Below are 8,135 nucleotides of genomic sequence, written 5' to 3' on the forward strand. Positions count from 1 at the left end.
AAATGATACGCAAATCAATTGATGTTACTAACTTACTGGATTAATGATAAACTTTAAGTTTGATATAGTTAACGATATGTGGATAATTTTCAAGGCTTAGCATTCTCATAAAGGATTTCAAGTACAGTTAAACCTCAAAACAATGAAAAGATTGCTTCAAAATTCATTTTTGGCTGAAATCCAGTATCATAAGCAAAACCAAAAATATCATACATTCCCGGTTTTTGCAACCTCCGAATTTTCTTTTACAGAAGCTCGCTTGTTCGGCAGTGTAATTTTCTGCTGCTTCCACAAAAAACCAATCAATCTAACTCAATAATGCTAATGAAGAAAGTCTTGCAATATGGCAATACACCTTGTTCTCTGTCAGATCTAGCTTAGTTCTCTGGTAATGAAGAATATATCAAAATAATGATAACCACAGAAATTAAAGATCACTAAGAGGGTCAGTTTAAATGGTAACCTTTGGGGCAAGATGTGAGTCTATCTCTAGGCTTACCATCATCATGAGTTTTTCTTCAAGCCGCTTGGATGGATTGGATGATGAAGATGAAAAAGGCAAACCAGCGAAAGTATTGCTTATTGTTTTTTCTGAAACAACTCCCATATCAAATGCAAAGCAGAATATCATATTATTCCTGTATTTTACTAACTCTACCATAAAAATCATATAACTTGCATATTCTGCAGTCTTGAATCCTAACTTCTTTCATGACAAGCCAATCACCAATCCGCCTACACTTTAGAACAAATAATCAACAATGGTTTATGCTATTATGAACACACATTGACACAAAAGATCAAAGACAAAAAGGAAAAGAGTTCCAATCCCAAGAAGCAATCCATCTTTCCACTCTTCCACCTGCAAATTTAACACGAGAAAAAGATTCTTGTAGTTACCAAGCTGCAATCAGTACATCTTATTCTAGAAGCAGTAAACTAGCGCACAAAGAAACAGGGAACTACCTGTATTTTGAGACTTTGATGAAGCCTTTTCAGGGAAAGAGAGAACAACACAAGCCTGATTCCAGCATCTATGTCAATTCCACAAAGACTGGATCATCAAGGTCTCTTTCCACTGCTTTAGAAAGATATATCCAGCTTGTTTCTTCTGAAAACCAGCAAGAAAACCTCCCTTCACTCAGCATAAAATTTACAGCCTCTCTTAATGTCGCGATCCCTGTGAATCATCCTTACTAGGTTGCTGCTGTTGCTGTTGCTGTTGTTGCAGCTGTTGTTGCTGTTGTTGGATTTGAGCTCCTCTATTCTGTCCAATCTGATGGTAGTAATTCAACGCCTGGGAGGTCAGCACCCCAATATGGCCATCAGGAGAAAGCCCAAGCTCCAACCCTGGAAGAGACTGATTGTGAGTACCCAAGATTGAGCTCAGATTCACAGGACCAATATGAGTGCTCGGCATTTCGAACCCGGAAAACCCGATTCTTGGTATGAAATTCGCATTCTCAGACACCAAATTTGATGTTGAAGGAGCAGAGGAGTGTAAGAACCCAGAGGTGAACCCACTCACACTAGGCCATAAGCTACCAGTAGCTGAATGAGATCTACCCACGGTCATGGCCCAATTGCTCCTCCCACCTCCAATTCCTTGACCCAACTCATCCATCTTTTGATGAAGCCCAGCCGAAACAGAGCTCCCCTGTGCAGACATAGAGCCACCAGCGGCTGAAAGGGCTGAGGCAGGGATGGTGCCTGTCCCAGTGGCTGCTATGATGGATGGCTCTGCCTGTTGCAGCAACCACTGTATGGTCTCCCCATCAGATTTGTGGCCTAATTCTCTTGTGAGTTGGAAGATTCTTGCAGCACATAGAGCAGGCATCCTGATCCTCCTTCCCCTTCCATCCACCTTTGTGTGCCTGTCCTTGTTAGAGCTTCTCTTGGGAGCAAGCTGCTTCTTACCTTCTTCTTTCTCAGCCACCACTATCTGCAGATCCTTTGACTCCATCTTGTTGTCCCTCTGGAGACCCAGGGCTTGATGGAACTTGGGCACCTCTTGAGATGGTGCCTTTGAAGAACCCTTGGGATCCATCGTGAGAAAAAGAAGGATGGTCCTTTTCTATGGAAAAGATGGCACTCAAAGTTTTAAATTTTCATGGGTTTTCACTGTTTGTTTATATCAGTAGAGTTCTGTGATGAGGACGAAGGCAGGAGGGTTTCAAAAGAAGGAATAGGAAAAGCAAGAAGAAAAAAGAAACAAGAGAGAGGTGCCGATTTACTAGAGAGAGACACACTTCTATTTCTACTCAAGTTGAGAGACAGAGAGAGGTTTTTACCAAGTTACAAGGAGAGATCCTCTCCGAGTCAGAAAAGGAGAGTAGATTTCTACCCAAGTCACCACATGGAGAGAGAGAAGAGAGAGACCTTTTATTTTTATATGTCTTCTCATGATACTGATGGAACCTTTTTGACCGTTCGGGGTATAAGGGTTTTGACTGTTAGGACAAAATCAACTTTAACTGCCACCCCTTCCCCTAACACCCCCCCCCCCCCCCCCCCGACCCTTTCCCCACATTCCATGGATATGGATGGATCTCTCTCATTATTTTCCTCCTCCCATCTCCCATGGCTGCTGCCATTATTGCCACCATGTATCTCTTTCAAGCAACTCAACATCCCCACGTGGCGCCCTGCCAATAGTACAGCTGGTGAAAGAGTGGTAGCAGGTAGCTTTGATTGCCACTGCCCCTCTTTTCCCTTTACCCCTTTAATCTCTTTTATGCTTCTGCTGTACTCCAGTAACGTTACAAGGGCAGAAATAATGAACGAACCACCTCTCAAAAAAATAAGATGGATGGTCATTGCATTCACACTGGTTTCTCCCCTTTTTCTTTATTCTATACACATCTCTTTCTTTTTATCCCTTCTTTTTCTTAAGGACCAAAGTTTGCTTTTTCTTGGTTTCAAGTGTTTGGATGAGTAGATTCTGACAGAATGAATCCTTTACAAAGGAGCTGTTTGCTTGTTCTTTTCCTTTTTCAGATCCAAAGCTGCATGTATGAGCTAGCATAGTGGCCCTGATAATCCTTAAAATTGATTCATAGGGGGTTGGAGACATGATCATGTTTTTGAGCTATAACATATAGTAGAATTAAGAAATCATTAATAGGGGTTGGACAGGATCATGTTTTTGGGGCTATGACTCTCTGACATCCCCTATCTCATGGGCACTTTGGATTATTTTAAGGGGCTAAGTAATAACACCCCCAACCCCAAATATAATAAAATGATTATCAACAAAAGCTGTGGGTACTTTGGATTATTTTAAGTGGCTAAGTAATAACACCCCCAACCCCAAATATAATAAGATGATTATCAACACAAGCTGTTTGCCTCCATAAAAATGACAAAGCAGTACCACAGCCTCACTTTCTTCTTACAAAGGCTGCATCATAAGAAAACGATGAAAATGTGGTTTGGGGGTTCAGGGTTTCTGTTGTTTAGTGTGAGGAAAGATAATGGCAAGGTCCCTACTTCCCTGTTTGTCAAGAACAGCACAATTGAGGAATTGACTGTACTGACACGAGTTCCCCAGCTTTCTCCATGCTGGGGCAGGTTTGGTTTGTATTTTAAAATTTGAACCACACAAGAGATGTGGGCAAGGGCTCTTCCCTTCTTTTATTTTTGCCTGCTTTAGTGTGGTGAAGACTGATTTTATTGGTGTTGATAATAATGACAGGCGTGGCTAAGGTGTGTGTTGGTGCTTGCAATGCTTGTCAATTGTGCTTCCCACCTTGGGGACATGAGGCCCCTCCACTTCTTTGTCATCTCACTGTGGATCACATGAAATTCAAAATTTAAATAAAAAGGACTTCCATCTATATGGCTTGTATCATATGCTTTTACTACGGTTATAAGCTTTTATTCATTTACATTTTATTTTTCACTGTTGCTTTATGCATTTACTGTTTATTTTTTTTTCACTGTTCTGCTTTTGTTCCAATATACATAGTATGCTTTCCTTTATATAGCTTGATTGACATGTTGACACAGAGATAAAACTTTGGGCCTACTTACGTTTTTTTTATGTGATTTATCACTGCCTCTTTTACTCTTCCATCCATGTAAAAAGTTTTTCTTAGTTCCTTCTAGACTTAACCACTCCAATCCTAATACAAGGTTTCCTTTTTTTTGTTCCTTTCCTTTTTATTTTTTATTTTTGTTTTGTTTTCTTTGTTGCAGTTGCAGTCGCAGTTGCTATTAAATAAGGTTAATGAATATTTAAATCTGTGCAAAGCCATGATATCTCAAAACCCCCTTTTATTTTTTGTCTTTTTCATGAAACTTTTAGCCTTCTAGATCAAGGCACTAACAACCCTACCATATTATCCCATGATTGATGTATGATATGCTCAACTGGTAATGAAAAGATTTGTTTTCCTTTCTCTTAAAAAAAAACTAACCCTACCATATTATCTTTTACTTTCTTCCCAGTATGAGGCACACCAGAATTCTATATAACATACAATGTTCTTGATTACACATTTTTATATATATATATATTTTTTAACTTCTTGATTACTTAGTTGCTAATGCATGCTTAGATCAAACAATTTGGGCACCAACCAGGTTAACGGTCAACATGACACTTCTATGCTCATAACAGGGCATCCAAACTAGGGGTGTCAACGGGTTGGGTTTACCTGGACCCGACCCATACCAAACCCGATAGAGTCCAGGTATGGTGATAAATAAAAAGACCCGATTAAGACCTGGATCCAGACACGAATGTCCAACTAATACATGGACCTGGGTATAGTTTGTGAAATTTTATACCAGACTCGGGCTCGACACGAGTTTCGATTAAGACCCACAAATTTTCAATGTAAAAATGATAAAAAATAATGTTTTACCGGGCCATACCCGGATCGGATTTATGTAGTTCTTATCGGGTTCAGGTATGATTTCTCTTATGGTGGGTCCGATTAGACCCGGGTCTCGACCTGGGACTGATACCATACCCAAAACCGGTGGCAGGTCTGGTTCCACCTGGGTCTGAACCAAACCAGACCCATTGACACCTTTAATCCAAACCATAACAGTGGTTTCTCTGATTAAATTGGAAAAGAACGGCTTAGATACATTTGAAGGCGGTATTAGACCATTATAGACCATTGGTTTTAAGTTCTCTAGCAGTTTTTTTTCTTCTTAATAACAGAGCTGAGGGAATTAGGTCTCCCTTCGGCCTTTAAGCCAGAGGCCTGCTAAAACTAGCAGGCAGTTATTCAACCACCATATACCGGTGGGGTTCGAGCTTGCAACGTCGCATCACATGGTGACTTGCACAAACTGCTCCTACTAGATGGTCAAAGTCCCCATTGGTTACGTTCTCTGGCAGCTGATCCGGTCAAGCTGAGCTGGGCCTGGTCAAGCTGAGCTGGGTCTGTTCATGTTAGGCTAGTTCAAGTCCAGACCTAGCTCAAGCTCAAGCTCAGGTTTGGGTTCGTGATAAGCTGAACTCAGTATTTTATTCAATGGGGAGTATCTAACCCAGAACTTCTCTATTACAAATATGGATAAATATTGGGTACTAATGAAGGTACCAAACTAATGAACTAGAAATCATAGATGCAAGTGGTATCAACTCAGTTTGTTTGCTAAGGATCAAGCCTTGAATGGTGCTTTTTTGAAGTAAAAATGTGATCTTTTGAGTTATGAAATCTTGACACATTGTGACCCACTCATTTTTGGACTCCTTTAAAACCCTAATTACTTGTCATAATCACATGATTCAAAACAAGTTTCCTAGAAACCATGTAGATCACATCGCTAACATTTGATCTAAAAAAAAGAAAAAAATGATTTATACTCATTAATTTAGTACCTTCGTACAAATATTTGATAATTATACATACCTAAGCCGAGCCTAGTACCCTTTGTTCATGCTTGATTCATTATGCTAAACAAGCTGCTCGTGGCTTCGCTCGTCGAGCTTACTTTGTAAAGCCCTATAAAACTTCATTTGAGCAAAGTGGAGCCATAGCTTGACTCGTTTTCCAACCACACTTTATTAAACAAATATCCTGCAGTTAAATAAATCATAAAAATAGCATTTTATGGGCTAATATATATATATATATATATATATTTTGAAAGGCAAGCTAGGGTTAGGTGGACCCCTACCAGAACAACAGCGGCCCCATGTGACAGAGGAATTCGAACCTTGGCCTTAGGCTTGACACAGGACCCAGCTTACCACGTGATACCACCTCCGTGGCCAATATACTTTTTAAAAGCATGAACTGATGCTAGTTAATGAAGTATACTGTATATGGGAAAATATTGGCTACTGTACTATTGAGAAGAAAGCAACATTTTCCTTTTGTATTCTTTTCATTTTTTTTAACTTAGACCCCATAAATGTGATTTGCATGGTTTTCGTTAGTTAAAAATAGATTTTGGATAATCTTTTGTCACATGTAAGCTAGGGGTGGCAATTTCTGACAGACCCGCCAACCCGCCTCTTAGGCGGGTTCGGGTTGGGCTTAAGCCAACCCGTTTAATAAACGGGTCGACCCGTGTAACCCGTTTATTAAACAGGTCGGGTTCGGGTTGGGGGTATGCCAACCCGCCAACCCGTTTAATAAACGAGTTAGGCGGGTGGGTCAACCCACCAACCCGTTTGCCCGATCCGTCAACCCGCCAACCCGACCCGCGAACCTGAAAACCCGTTTACCCGACCCAACCCATTTATTAAATGGGTTGGCGGGTCGTGTCGGGTTACTCGTTTATTAAACGGGTCGGGTTCATGTTTGCCACAGCCGACCCGTTTAATAAACGGGTCGGGTTCGGGTTGAGGTATGCTGACCCGCCAACCCGCCAACCCGAGCCGATTGCCACCCCTAATGTAAGCAGGTTTTTTAAAGGCTTCAAACGATCAACGGTTTGCATTGTATAAGAATTTCATGATTCTAAAAATTAGGTTTTCAGGTTAAAAAAACATGATCCAAGGTGCAATCTCTAGCAAACAAACTATGCTGTCAAAATTTCCAACTCAAAATTATGGTACATTCAATAGTAGCAAATATTTACCCACTACACCACCGAGGTGGTATCCCCTGTGGTAAGAAAAGTGACAAATATCGTGAGATTTATGAAAATCTTGCAATAATATCCCACGAAATTGCCTGAGAGTTTTAAACGGCAATTTGTTGCTAGATTTTCAAAATATCGTGAGATTTATGAAAATCTTGCAATAATATCCCACGAAATTGCCTGAGAGTTTTAAACGGCAATTTGTTGCGAGATTTTCAAAATATTGTGAGATTTATGAAAAACCATAAATACCATGATTTAAACACGATATTTACATTTTAAATGGCTACTTATCGTGAAAAAACCATGTATTTTTATTTTTAAATAAATTTTATTAATATTTTTTTGTAATTTTTTAATATTTTTTAAATTATTTTTTTATTGCCAAGATTTTTGTCAAAAAAATGCAAAATTTATGAAAACTTTTTAATTTCTCATGAGTTTAAAAAAAAAAACAAGTTTTTGCCAAAAAAAATGTTTGTCACTATGGTGGTAAGCGGGGTCCTGTGCCAAGCTTAAGGCCCAGGTTCGAATCCCTCTACCACATGGGGGCTTAAGAGATATCTGGTAGGGGTCTGCCTAACACCAGATTGCCTTTCAAAACAAAAAAATATTTACCCAGAGCTTGTTCACATACCATATCACAGTGATGCAAATTAGAGGGCAACTGAAACGACTCTAACACTTATAGATATTATTTTAATGTTTCTAATATTATGTTAACACTATTTAACAATATTATAATGAAAATATGTTTTATATATGAAAATATCAAAAAATAATAATTTGTCACCATATCCTATTTTTCAAAAAAAAAAATGAAAAACTGCTTATCGAACTCAAGTCATGAGTCTAGTTGCACCCCTATCCTTGTGATATAGCTCATTTATATGCAGTGCATATGTAAATGCAAATCCGTGTATGCCAAAATGTTTGGTATACATTGCCAAGCTGAACCCGGATGAGAAGACACATTTATGTCTAAATTTTAAGAAGGGGGCGTCGGGGTAGGGCCGGTAAATGAACCAAACAGCTCACTATTAGATTTGTTTTGGCTCGTCGCAAGCTCGTTCATGTTTGACTCA

At 39.4% G+C, this 8,135-nt stretch overlaps 1 pseudogene across 2 annotated transcripts; it reads right to left on the reverse strand.

Moving 5' to 3' along the window:
* Nucleotides 1-613: 613 nt before the first annotated feature.
* Nucleotides 614-2,228, reverse strand: LOC149851450 (transcription factor TCP20 pseudogene; annotated as a pseudogene). 2 transcript variants are annotated; one of them, XR_016433426.1, is made up of 2 exons: nt 967-2,228; nt 614-862 (listed from the first exon to the last, which is right to left on the reverse strand). The product of XR_016433426.1 is annotated as a transcription factor TCP20 pseudogene, transcript variant X1 (transcript). The 2 variants fall into 2 exon arrangements; XR_016433428.1 differs by having other exon boundaries at nt 614-889; nt 967-2,174.
* Nucleotides 2,229-8,135: the final 5,907 nt, after the last annotated feature.

This window comes from Nuphar pumila, chromosome 1 (genome assembly GCF_984573655.1).
Source record: "Nuphar pumila chromosome 1, dmNupPumi1.hap1.1, whole genome shotgun sequence".
Classification (NCBI taxonomy): domain Eukaryota; kingdom Viridiplantae; phylum Streptophyta; class Magnoliopsida; order Nymphaeales; family Nymphaeaceae; genus Nuphar; species Nuphar pumila.